Genomic DNA, 14920 nt, shown 5'->3' with positions numbered 1-14920 from the left:
CAAAAGAGGAACACGTTGTACCGCACTGCCCTAACTATCAGCATCTCCAGTCACTTTCTTCACACTCCTGCCCCAAGAAGTGACTTCCTGTGCCGATCCAGGAGGAAGCCATCTGTGATAGATTGCTTGCGGCTTTTCTTATTATCTGTTGCACCTCATTTTGAAGATAGAGCAGCCAATGGACAATCAGATGACAATGACAGCAGGAGAAGAGTGTGCTGGTCTTGTAGGAAAGGACCTGGTATTTGAAGCACTTTCAGGTAATTTTATATATTTTAGTGACCTGAGTCAACCTTGAGGCAGCTACCTGAACCATGCAGGGTCAATATGCGAGACAGAGACATCTTTGGCCTCCATTTCACAGAATATCCTGCTGGAAATGCCTCTTGGAAGCCACCATGAGAGGAACACATGTGGCTGCAGGATGTCCTGAATATATCGCTGAGCTGTCATTGTCCCTCCTACCACTACTAGGGGGTCTGACTCTTGTATGTGATGGCCCCCAGACCATAACACCAGCAAGGGGCAGTGTACCGCTCCACAGCAAAGGCAGGATTGAGGCGCTCACCTCGAGGTCTCCATACACGAACACGGCCGTCGTCAGCACCCAAACTAAACCTGGATCCATCGCTGAAGACAACCCGATGCAGGTTCATCGTTCAGGACACCACTGCAAATAGAGGTGACGGTGAATGTCAAAGGCCGTACATGTAATGTGCTGTGAGACCAAATATCCATCAGCCAAGTGCCTGGAAATGGTTCTAACAGATACAGGGGTGTAACGACACATCCACTGGTCTCAACACCCCCTGATAGTCTGGTCAGACGCTCCTCTCTACTGGTGGTCTGTAGGGGGCATCCTGAGCCCGGTCACCTTGTGTGCCATCACACATCCACTGGTCCCAACATCACCTAACAGTCTGGTCAGACGCTCCTCTCTACTGGTGGTCTGTCGGGGGCATCCTGAGCCCGGTCACCTTGTGTGCCCTCACACATCCACTGGTCCCAACATCACCTAACAGTCTGGTCAGATGCTCCTCTTTACTGGTGGTCTGTCGGGGGGTGCTGAGCCCGGTCACCTTGTGTGCTCTCACACATCCACTGGTCCCAACACCCCCTAACAGTCTGGTCAGACGCTCCCCTCTACTGGTGGTCTGTAGGGGGTATCCTGAGCCTGGTCACCTTTGTGTGCCCTCACACATCCACTGGTGCCAACACCTCTTTACAGTCTGGTCAGACGCTCCTCTCTACTGGTGGTCTGTAGGGGGCATCCTGAGCCTGGTCACCTTGTGTGCCCTCACACATCCACTGGTCCCAACACCCCCTAACAATTTGGTCAGACGCTCCTCTCTACTGGTGGTCTGTCGGAGGTCCTGAGCCCGGTCACCTTTGTGTGCCCTCACACATCCACTGGTGCCAACACCTCTTTACAGTCTGGTCAGACGCTCCTCTCTATTGGTGATCTGTAGGGAGCATCCTGAGCCCGGTCACCTTCTGTGCCCCACATCCACTGGTCCCAACACCTCGTATCAGTCTGGTCAGAACGGTCATTGGGGGACAATTCATCAACACAACCATCCAGCTTCTCACATCCCAATAATTCGCCCCCCTCTGGTAACGGGGTGAAATCTCTTCTCTGCGTTGTAGAGGCGTCTAGTGGTCTACAAGCTCTACAAGTGGAAGAAGAGGTCACTACACACAAGAAGCTTCCGAGAGCCTCTTATAGGACAAAGAAGGAACTACTTTTAGGGTCTCAGGTGTCAAGACCATTCGTATAATCACCACAACTCTCAGCGTTTCCAGATCTACCTGAGATGGAACTGCAGGACGGGGTCTGCAGCAAAACAACAACTTTTTCTAGTTGATGGATCATTGTTGACAGACTGTATTTGGGGACATGAGTGCTGATCTTGTAGGTTTCACTAATCTCTCCATTCATGTGATGTTAGGACAGCGCTGCACATGACAAGGACGATCTGTAGGCACATACTGACACGTCCCAGCCCCTATATGATGTACATTGTGCTCCTTGGATGGCTTCATTGTTCCTGTTTTCAATAGAGTAAAAACTAAATCAAAAGTCAAATATTTCTTAGAAATGACTCAGCCGGTTAACCCTTCACAGTCTGCAAATAGACTTCATATTCACACGTTAGTGTACAACCATGCAGGATATGTGTGTGATATATAACCCGCAGATAACTAGAATAATGTACAAACGGGAAAGAGAAATGGAAAATATTGGCTTCGCTGTCAGTAAATCAGTGGTGCACATGCATTTAGGCGTTGGCGGCTTGCATTGAATCTTCTGTTACTTTCTTCCATCGGGGATGGCATAGTCCGGGAACGCCATGTAATTCCTTCATGATGTGTGGACGTAATTGAGTGCAGATCATGGGATGCATCCAGTATCTTCCATTTATGGTTACATTTCTCTCTTGGGCAACTTCCTGCAGTCTTTTCACAAAGGTCTTTTTTGGTTTTATTTCACAATGTTTGCAACATTGTATCCTCGGACCCCCGCTGCCTGTGGAATTCATTCACAAAATGAGGACATCAGATAAAACTGATATACGATGATACGTCTACATGACCGGCAGTGACCCAGAAGGCGGTATGTAAGGGGGTGAAAGTTGTTACTGTTTTTACGTTAAATCAATGCTGCTTTTATTATTATGGTACTGTATCTTTAAAAGGGGGCATGCCGAAGGAACCTGCGTGAGCGGGATAAAGGCAGGAAGTGGAGAAGCGCCTAGGTTGTAAACGGGCGCGGTATAGGAGTCTCTCCTACTGTGTGGCATTGATCGGCCGCAATAGTCTTGTGGACTGAACCCTCCCGGGATGATTCTGGACATTTGGGCCATGGAAACATTTCCTTCAAGTTTTCCAGTAGAACGGACCATAATACAAATGACTGTTGTACAACTCCGGTTCCTCCGCTCCTCTTTTCTTACGGCCCATTACAACGGATAAAGAAAGATCATTGACGTCGGCTATTATAAATTAAACTGTTCAGGTTCTCCAGCAATGGCAACGCCTCCCAAGTTCATTCCTCACCCGCGACTCCTCCGATGCTTGTTGAGCAGTCAAGCCCGTTTTAAAACCCACCTTACACCTGTACAGGTGTGGCCGCAACCAGGCCATGAGTCTTTGATGGAGCAGTTGCTAACCCAAGGGGACTTCAATCTCCCTAACTGAGCTCGGTCAAGCTCTGCCCCTTGCTGACTCCGCCTCATATCACCTGGGCTGGTACCAACTCAGTCAACTGAAGAAGGGCTGAGAACGTAACCTGCAACCCCCCAACAGGGATATTAGACAGAGAGGACCACAAAGACACAATCCCGCATCAGGTTGTCATTGATGTCCCACTCACAGGAGAAACATGAAGTTCCCGGACCCCCATTACAAAATTTCATCAGGTCCCCCACTTACCATGTGCTATTTAGAAGGCTGTTTTCATACATCCGTTTGGGACACTATTTTGCATCAATATTTGTAAGCCATAATGAGGAGTGGGTCCAAATATAGAAGAGGTGCAAATATTTCCATGATGCTTTCTGTTGGTTCCACATCTGGTTTTGGCTTACAAATACTGCCATGTGAAAGTGGTCTAAAGCTGGTGGGGGGCTTTTGAGTATCCTCAAGCACGAGGGTTCGGGTGTAATTGCTATCTTTGCACCCCTTATAGTTACTCCAATGGCCCCAATGCTGGAATCCCATCATGATCAGCTGGTACCGTTGGGGTGCGGCTCGGCAGTGTTTATTAATGGCCTCTATGTGATGCAACACCATTGTTTTGTATTTTAACAGGGCCAGGGTCAGCTGGACTTGCACCTATGGAGGGCATAGGGCTCCCATGACTGAGTCGTGTGATTCCATCTTAGTGACCCTCCCCATACCTGCAGTTATGGCACTCAAGTCCTTTTCCACTTGCTTGAACCGAAACCAGTGCTGTCCTCGCTGGCGACCGGACCTGTATATCTAGCCGATAGGCCTGGAGGTGCATCCATGCTGATGGTGCAATCAAACCATTTATTAACCGGACGGCTCAAAAGTTAATGGAGTCTCTTTAGTCTGGAGGCAGCAGGTGACCCAAAGATGAAGACCAGAAGTTTCTCTCTAGCTGGACAGTTCTCCAATCTTTTTCGGATGCTTCACTGGTCTTAGCTGCAAATTGGTTTGGTAGCCTTGGAGACAACAAGTATGGAGTTGCCTCCTTCTACCCAACAGACAGACGGAGTTCACTCCAACACTTCTTCACTCGACGACCTGCAATGCCCAACTGTGCCACTAAGATGATGCCAACACAACTTCCGCTTCCAGCTCTTGTCTCTGGGCCACCTGCGAAAATTCCTTAACACTCTTAAAGCAATCTTCCGGTATCTGTCCCAGGACCATAAGGGGCGCGGTTATATATTACCTGCCCTTGTTCTTCTCTGCCACCCTTCTGATCCATCGGTTCTCAGTCCTGCTATTGGTCATCCAAGATGGCCGTCGCAGTCTTTATACCACCTAATCTCCTAATGTGCATTGATAGTGTTAACTATTAATGCAGTATAACTGCTGTCTGATTGGCCAGTGCTACTCACATGAGCATCACTGGCCAATCAGAAAGCAGTGCACAGTGCTTATTAGGTAGTTAGAAAATTGCAGCAGCCATATTGGATGACCGATAACACGATCGGGAACCAGGGGATCGGTAAATGGCAGAGAAGAACAACTGAAGATGCTATCCCCCCTTCCTTTATGTCTCAAAACTAGAGGGTTGCTTTAAAGAGACAGATACACAATAAAAAAATTCTTTAGGAACAGAACCCCCTTGGACCATGTTCACACTAGGGAGATTTGTCACAGATTTTCCATGCGGACCCCCCACACAGAAAATCCACAGCATTTACAGTAGCAGCAAAGCGGATGAGCTTTTGAAAATGGAAAAATCCGCACTCAACCCTACAGAAATTGACATGCGGTGCGGAATTTAAATAGCCAGAATGTTAAAATTATTGCCGTTTACACTACGTAATCCACGTCTTTTCAATTCCGCACCAAAACCCGTGTTAAAAACCACATCAAAATTTAGTTTTCATCTGCTGCGTAATTTGCCCTGTATGAACATGCCCTTACATTCATGTGGCCATAGTATGGAGAGGTGTCCTAGCCTGACCATGGGTCAACTGACCCAAGCCCAGAGCCTCATAGGGATCAATGGCCAGTTCTGGTCAGTACACCCGCAGTCAGGCCAGGGCACGCATCCACATTATAGGCGCCTATGTAGTGGTCCAGTACATCATCCTGCTCCCCTCCATAAATGTCATACATGTTTGTCCTATGTAGATGCACTGTGCAAAGCTTGTCCTGTCATATCCATGTGTGTGTTGCTCAGCTGCGGCGCTTGAGAGGTTAACTGTAATAAAATCATTGCCTGCATGTAGATGTATCAGTTTGTCATGCCATGTGGTGTGAGTGAAGGTATATATAGAAGTGCATGAGAGCGGGAAAAGGTCTTCAATCTGTGTCCAGAGGGCTTCTATCTTGTCTTCCTGAGACAGTGCCAACACAGAGATGCATGGAAACACCTTCAGCTTCCATGTAGGTGAAGATGGAGGAAAAGGAGTGATATCCTGTAGTGAGTGAAGTCTGGATGTGAGTGGAGTGAGTCCCACCATCAAAGAGAGAGAGAGCAATCTAAACTAGTTCTGTATAGAGGAACCCATCGCATAGGTACAAATTCAGACGTCAGGTTTTTCCTGTGTGGCCGTCCAAAGTCAGGATCACTGCACAGAGGTACTTCACTGAGACACACCCACGCCCTGCCGTGCAGGATGTTATTACTAAGTCTTTTTGCTTTGAATAACTGTCTGCTGGAGTGTCTGTGGAGTGACCCCTACCCCCCTTCATCCTCTGGAGTGCTCCCAGTCCAGGAGCGGTAATGTACAGATAACGTGGACTGTAGGACTGGATTCATCCTGTGTATCCTCCCTGACCTTTGAGCTCTAGTCTACTTGCACTTAATAGAATTGTACCTGCATTGCTTTGAATACCTGTGTTGTAAAAGTTTTATTCTTCAAGGCCCTAATCGTTCCTGGGGACCCGAGGTACGATACACAAGTCTCTGTGTTCTTTTCTCCGCCACGTAGCATACCGGTGTGTGGGAACGGTGGCGTCACGAGTGATAACTACTATTACCTCCATCAATACATTTATTGGCATTCCCTACCATAGGGGTGTCGAAGGTGGCCTGCAATCCTGCTCAGGCCTGGGCTACGTGTCATCCCTCTGGGACTAGAGCCTGGTAAGTGCCACCATGACAAGTCAACACTTATCCCTCCCAGCTCTGCACAGTAGTCAAGTGTCCGGGGTCATCCCTCTGGGGTGTTGCACCTACATGCCTTTGTAATACGCTGGTGTGACACAGAGGGCTCATATTCGGAGATTGAAAGGCGACTCTATCCTCCAGGTATGGAAATCATATAATCCACACGCCGGCTGCTGGAGGAATGTTGCAAGGCGACTCCATGAAACGCCGTGGGTGACAAATATTTGTCTCTTCATGTTCCCTACAATAGATTGCACTGTCCCTGAGATCTGTGGGATGTCTACTGAGTCTATATCATATGTAGCAGAGCTGAGGCCGTCAGTTAACGTTTTGTCACCCGGACTACACGACAACTTTATATACACATCATGGAGCTACTTCAGAAGTTGTGCAAGAGCCGTCGGCGCAGGGATGGGCTGTAATCTTGTGACACTCGCCCCACGTCACTGTAACCTGACATACCCTACAGAGAGCGTGCAGCCACACTGCGGGAATAGCTGACTTTTCCCATTCACTTCTATTGGAGGGCGACGTAAAGGGGAGCTCCCATCTTGTAAAGTGATTGCCTATTGCTAGGACACTCCATAACTTTATGGTCATCGGGTATCCGACCTCTGGGATTCCCACCAATCTACTGTTTTGCAGTGACGGGAAGAGGGGATCACAGGGCGCCCCGTTTCGGAATTGGTGGATTCTCCTATGGATAAGTGCTAAAAGTCAACCTTGGTACAACCCCCTTTAACCTCTTTGTGACATGGCGTATTTTGGCCCGAAGGACGAAACTATTTTTTTTCCCGGGGGGGGGGGGGGGGGGGGGGGGTGCTTATCCCCACTTTTCAAAAGCCATAACTTTTTTCATTTTTCCCTCGACATGGGCTTGTTTTTTATGTGCAGAGCTGTAGTTTTTATTGGTATCGCTTTTGGATACATGTGATGTGTTGAAAAACTTTTATTCATTTTTTTTGGCGAGCCGGGAGAAAAAAACATCAATTCTGCTATTGCTTTTTGTATTTTATGACATCACGCAGCATAAATAACACAATAAATTAATTATTGCATATTGGTATGATTGTGAAAATATCAAAATTATGTATTTTTTAGGTTTTTCCACTCTTGCACGATAAAAACCCTTATTTCGCTGCATTCATAGTTCCTTGTCGTGTTTGTCATTTTCCCACGTACGGAGCTCTATGAGGGGTTGTTTTTTGCGTGATGAGCTGTAATTAGTACCATTTTGGAGTCTATGTGACTTTTTTGAGCACTTTAATTGCCTCTTTTCAGGAGGTGGAATGAACAAATAAAGTATTTCTGCTCAGTTTTTAGATTTTTCTTTTACCGTGTTTGCTGTGCAGGATAAAAAGTGTGTTTAATGTATTTTTTAACAAATATGAAAAACTGCGCATAAAAGGGTTTTTCTATTACTATGTTTTGTTTCTTTTTTTACAATTTTTTTCATGTCCCCATAGAGGACTTAAAATTGTGAACTTATGATTGCTGTGATAATACACTGCAGTACATCTGTACTGCAATGTATTATCACTGATAATAGCGGTCATAGGCCATGGCAGACCAGGACACCATTGTCTGCTGTCCAGTTGCCAAGGCAAGCAATCGGGCCTAAGCGATTACATTACTGAGAGCCAATGACATCACAAAGGGCATGCAAGGGGTTAACAGCGGGTTTCTGGCTCCCACTGCGGATGGTACAGGCTCAGGACGTAAACTTATGATCTAGGGGGGGAAATGCTTCCCATACAGGATGTAAGTTTACGTCCTGGGGGAGGGGTTAATAGTGCCATAGTCACCTTGGTCACATGATGCAGCTACAGTGCCAACACACAGCATTATGGGGGACGTTCATAAATGTTTCTATGACAATTTCTGGTGTTACAAAAGTCACAACACTTTTCACAAGGCTCGCTTTTGCAAAAATGTTGTGCCTTATGGTGGTCTGCACCTCTGCCAGCAGCTTTCCTAAAAAGGCGTACATTTCTGTCTGGGCGCACAAGGGGGCCGAGATTCATCTGACATGAAGAATTGTGTGGCTCTCGTGTGCCAGTGAAAGTAATATTAAGAATAGCGTTTGAAATGCCGGTCTTAATATATGTCCCCCTATATGTCTGTGTGATATTTCTACATCATTACTTTGAGGCCTCTTCCACGCGGGCGTTAATGTTGTCACCGCTACAAAATCACAGCGATATCGCAGCTGTGTTCCCGCGATTTTTTAGTGACAGCGATGCGTTTTCCTGTGAAAAATCACATATCACATCGCTGCTGCATGCAATAAAATTGCATGATAAACTTGCACGATTTTAATACAAAAAGGTTAAGCCCTGCCCCTAAAATAAGCCCTAGCTGCATTCCCTGGGGAAAAAAAGGGAATACTTAGCTAGCATGTGTAGCGGACTGGGTAAGCTCTTTGGGCAGAGAAAGATGGCGGGGTAAACTCTTCCTTGGTCACGGGTGGCTCTATCATCTTCTCCCTCACAATCCCCAAATCACGGTTGGTCCAGCCACACGCAGCACCTGGTATAGTAACGGGGCTAGATCAATTTATTACCTGTCTGTCTTCGTGACGCCAGTGCCTCTTTGAAATGAACAAAATAAATAACAAAGTCCACAATCAAGGAAATAGTTTCAAACCGGAGGCACACAGTTTTCTTTTACTTAAACAGTCATTAAGCTTAACAATGCAAACACTCCTTCTCCTTAATTCTTCCCTCAACAAGTTTGTATCCAGAAGTCGCTTTTCTCTTTAAATATCCACAGTCTCAGTTATCTGTCGGACCCTTACCGGGGGGCTCCCATTACTTGTTTGACACGTATCACATAAGTCAATTTTTTGTCTGTTCAGTCACTTTCATAACGCTAATTACTCAGTTACTTTTGGGGTGCTTACTGCGATGGTAGATGAACAGAACAACCATGCGCTCGCCACCGTCGGCTTCAGGAGAACAAGATCTGGTCCTCACACTCTCTAAAGGAAAAGCATTCCATAGCGGCGGGAGTAAGCCTGGGACTTGGCACGGGTAAGCTTCAGCTCTCCTGTCTCCTCCTCAAACGGTCTCCCTATAGGATCATATCTCCACACACGGTCTTAAGCAACCTTCACTGCTGCTCAGTCGCATTACCCCTCTTCCTCTCTCCCTCTCCGACTACCACTCTACTCTGGCTCCTCCCCCAGGAACTCCTGACTCACCACTCACAGGTCACATGCTCAGCAGGGTAGGGAGACAGATCACACATTCAACAAAAATTGAATCCACACAACACAGTCAAACACGAATACAATACACAAAAAAGACAAAACATCACAGAGAGACACTACAACTCTGGGCCACTACAGTTCCCCCCTACTTAAAAAAAGCCACCCCAAAGTCCCCTGAAAACAGAGGGATCACATCCAGAGCAAGGATTCTTCTGTGTACTACCCCATTATTGGCTCCTGACCTCTCAGTAAAGGAAGCATTTACTGATTCCAGTAAAGAAAATGACGAGGCCCACAAAAATCACTAATCCAGACTAGAGAGGGCATAGCAGAATTACCACACTTTTCCCCTTTTGGTTGTGACAAAGCATACAACCCATCCCAACAGGACTTACCAAGGCTCTCGCTTCCGGTGTCAGACCCTAGCAAAAGCGTTAGCTGTGTTATTAAGTGAGGACTGGTCAGTACCTTTTATAAAATCGCTGCTAAGCCGAGCGGAACAGCATACGCTATGGGGCCCATACATTATTCTTCTCCCCAAAGCCTTTAACAAATTACACACACTGAAGCTGACACGCAGAAAGAAAAAGGGTATTTGGTTAGGCAAAATATGGGTGAGAGTAGAATGTCCTTCCCTTCCCACTGGTTCGTACTGGGTAGCGGGACCATTACTTTTTGCTCCCTATGAAACTCCAAAGTACTACGCTTGTAGAAATAAATGGGAATGTGCTCTTGAGATAATGATCTCTTACTGAGACACAAGCAGACACTGACATCCTTGCAATTACTCAAGGCAAACAGAGAAGTAGTCTGTTTTTGGTGCATGGCAGATGCGACACAATATGGGGGACCTTTGTTCACCTTTGGTCGCTCACTCAGGAACACAAACAAGAAATTCTCATCCCCAGGGTGGCAGTATGAGCATACAATTCCTGACTAAGCAATAAATGGAGGCCGCCTCACCATCCCTGTATCAGACATGTCCTCCCACCTACTTTTTCCTCAGCACTGGCAGGCTTTTGCTGGTTGGAAACTTAGGCGGGCATTTCTGACAAAGAAGGGTTGGGAGCCATTTCATGAATATTTGCAGCGGACAGGGTCACTTCTTTGGGCAGAGAAAGATGGCGGGGTAAACTCTTCCTTGGTCACGGGTGGCTCTATCATCTTCTCCCTCACAGCCCCCAAATCACGGTTGGCTAAACCGCACGCAGGACCCGGTATAATAACGGTGCTGGATCAATTTATTACCTTTTTGTCTTTGTGACGCCAGTGCCCCTTTGAGGTGAACAAAATAAATAACAAAGTCCCCAATCAAGGAAATAGTTTAAACTTGAGGCACACAGTTTTCATTTACTTAAAAGGTCAAATGCAAATTGTCTTCATTACACGATATTAAACAGTCTTAAGCATAACAATGCAATCATTCCTCCTTAATTCTTCCCTCAACAAGTTGGTATCCAGAACTCACTTTCCCCTTTGAATATTCAGTCTGTTATCTCTCAGACCTGTAGTGCGCGTGGGCGGGGCGGGGGGGGGGCTGTTACTTGATTGACACGAATCACATGCACTCCATTTTTCTCTGTTCACTCACTCTCATAACTATAATTACTCAGTTCCTTTTGGGGTGCTTACTGCAGTGGTAGATGAACAGCACAACCATGCGCTCGCCACCGTTGGCTCCAGGAGAACAAGATCTGCTGCTCATCGTACTCTCATGTCATTCAATGAATGGCTGCTATTGGTTCATCGAGCACCAGCTCTGATTGGCATTGGCAGCACTCGTGAACCAATCAGAGCAATCGCTAGCTGGAGGCGGGGTATTCAACTCTGACACCAACAAGAGATGCTCCATTGGCATTGAGGACTGCGCGGAAGCCTGCCAGAGTGCTGCAGCCCAGTGGGAGGGTTTCGAACAGCGCTGAATTCCTGTACATAGGGGGCAGTATTATAGTAGTTACATTCCTGTACATAGGGAGCAGTATTATAGTAGTTATATTCTTGTACATAGGGGGCAGTATTATAGTAGTTATATTCTTGCACATAGGAGGCAGTATTATAGTAGTTATATTATTGTACATAGGAGCAGTATTATAGTAGTTATATTCTTGTACATAGGGAGCAGTATTATAGTAGTTATATTGTTGTACATAGGAGCACTATTATAGTAGTTATATTATTGTACATAGGGGGCAGTATTATAGTAGTTATATTCTTGTACATAGGGAGCAGTATTATAGTAGTTATAATCTTACACATAGAGGGCAGTATTATTAGTAGTTATATTCTTGTACATAGGGGGCAGTATTATAGTAGTTATATTCTTGCACATAGGAGGCAGTATTATAGTAGTTATATTCTTGTACATAGGGGGCAGTATTATAGTAGTTATATTCTTGTACATAGGAGCAGTATTATAGTAGTTATAATCTTACACATAGAGGGCAGTATTATTAGTAGTTATATTCTTGTACATAGGGGGCAGTATTATAGTAGTTATATTCTTGCACATAGGAGGCAGTATTATAGTAGTTATATTCTTGTACATAGGGGGCAGTATTATAGTAGTTATATTCTTGTACATAGGGGGCAGTATTATAGTAGTTATAATCTTACATATAGAGGGCAGTATTATTAGTAGTTATATTCTTGTACATAGGAGGCAGTATTATAGTAGTTATATTCTTGTACATAGGGGCAGTATTATAGTAGTTATTTTCTTGTACATAGGAGGCAGTAGTATAGTAGTTATATTCTTGTACATAGGAGGCAGTATTATAGTAGTTCTATTCTTGTACATAGGGGGCAGTATTATAGTAGTTATATTCTTGTACATAGGAGCAGTATTATAGTAGTTATAATCTTACACATAGAGGGCAGTATTATTAGTAGTTATATTCTTGTACATAGGAGGCAGTATTATAGTAGTTATATTCTTGTACATATGAGGCAGTATTATAGTATTTCTATTTTTGTACATAGGAGGCAGTATTATAGTAGTTATATTCTTGTACATAGGGGGCAGTATTATAGTATTTATATTCTTGTACATAGGAGGCAGTATTATAGTAGTTATATTCTTGTACATAGGGGGCAGTATTATAGTAGTTATATTCTTGTACATAGGGGACAGTATTATAGTAGTTATAATCTTACACATAGAGGGCAGTATTATTAGTAGTTATATTCTTGTACATAGGAGGCAGTATTATAGTAGTTATATTCTTGTACATAGGGGCAGTATTATAGTAGTTATTTTCTTGTACATAGGAGGCAGTATTATAGTAGTTATATTCTTGTACATAGGAGGCAGTATTATAGTAGTTCTATTCTTGTACATAGGGGGCAGTATTATAGTAGTTATATTCTTGTACATAGGAGCAGTATTATAGTAGTTATAATCTTACACATAGAGGGCAGTATTATTAGTAGTTATATTCTTGTACATAGGAGGCAGTATTATAGTAGTTATATTCTTGTACATAGGGGGCAGTATTATAGTAGTTATATTCTTGTACATAGGAGGCAGTATTATAGTAGTTATAATCTTACATATAGAGGGCAGTATTATTAGTAGTTATATTCTTGTACATAGGAGGCAGTATTATAGTAGTTATATTCTTGTACATAGGGGCAGTATTATAGTAGTTATATTCTTGTACATAGGAGGCAGTATTATAGTAGTTATATTCTTGTACATAGGGGTCAGTATTATAGTAGTTCTATTCTTGTACATAGGGGGCAGTATTATAGTAGTTATATTCTTGTACATAGGAGCAGTATTATAGTAGTTATAATCTTACACATAGAGGGCAGTATTATTAGTAGTTATATTCTTGTACATAGGAGGCAGTATTATAGTAGTTATATTCTTGTACATATGAGGCAGTATTATAGTAGTTATAATCTTACACATAGAGGGCAGTATTATTAGTAGTTATATTCTTGTACATAGGAGGCAGTATTATAGTAGTTATATTCTTGTACATATGAGGCAGTATTATAGTATTTATATTCTTGTACATAGGAGGCAGTATTATACTAGTTATATTCTTGTACATAGGGGGCAGTATTATAGTAGTTATTTTCTTGTACACAGGGGCAGTGTTATAGTAGTTATTTTCTTGTACATATGAGGCAGTATTATAGTATTTATATTCTTGTACATAGGAGGCAGTATTATAGTAGTTATATTCTTGTACATAGGGGGCAGTATTATACTAGTTATATTCTTGTACATAGTGGTAGTATTATAGTAGTTATATTTTTGTACATAGGATGCAGTATTATAGTAGTTATATCCTTGTACATAGGGGACAGTATTATAGTAGTTATATTCTTGTACATAGGAGGCAGTATTATAGTAGTTATAATCTTACACATAGAGGGCAGTATTATAGTAGTTATATTCTTGTACATAGGGGCAGTATTATAGTAGTTATATTCTTGCACATAGGAGGCAGTATTATAGTATTTATATTCTTGTACATAGGAGCAGTATTATAGTAGTTATATTGTTGTATATAGGGGGCAGTATTATAGTAGTTATATCCTTGTACATAGGGGGCAGTATTATAGTAGTTATATTCTTGTACATAGGAGGCAGTATTATAGTATTTATATTCTTGTACATAGGAGCAGTATTATAGTAGTTATATTGTTGTATGTAGGGGGCAGTATTATAGTAGTTATATTCTTGTTCATAGGGGGCAGTATTATAGTAGTTATATTACTGTACATAGGAATCAGTATTATAGTGATATATTCTTGTACATAGGGGACAGTATTATAGTAGTTATATTCTTGCACAAAGGAGGCAGTATTATAGTAGTTATAATCTTACACATAGAGGGCAGTATTATAGTAGTTATATTCTTGTACATAGGGGCAGTATTATAGTAGTTATATTCTTGCACATAGGAGGCAGTATTATAGTATTTATATTCTTGTACATAGGAGCAGTATTATAGTAGTTATATTGTTGTATATAGGGGGCAGTATTATAGTAGTTATATCCTTGTACATAGGGGGCAGTATTATAGTAGTTATATTCTTGTACATAGGAGGCAGTATTATAGTATTTATATTCTTGTACATAGGAGCAGTATTATAGTAGTTATATTGTTGTATGTAGGGGGCAGTATTATAGTAGTTATATTCTTGTACATAGGGGGCAGTATTATAATAGTTATATTCTTGTACATAGGAGGCAGTATTATAGTAGTTATATTCTTGTACACAGCGAGCAATATTTTAGTAGTTATATTGTTGTAATAGGTGGCAGTATTATAGTAGTTATAGTTTTGATCGGCAGCTGAGTAAGTTGTTTTGCTTTGCAGAGAATTGGCTGGAATTACAAGTATCACAAGATCTGCTCTGTGAAACAGATTTTCGCT

This window comes from Eleutherodactylus coqui, chromosome 11, assembly GCF_035609145.1.
Source record: "Eleutherodactylus coqui strain aEleCoq1 chromosome 11, aEleCoq1.hap1, whole genome shotgun sequence".
NCBI classification, from domain to species: Eukaryota; Metazoa; Chordata; class Amphibia; order Anura; family Eleutherodactylidae; genus Eleutherodactylus; species Eleutherodactylus coqui.
The sequence above is the reverse complement of the archived record's forward strand: the minus strand, read 5'-3'. Positions refer to the sequence as shown.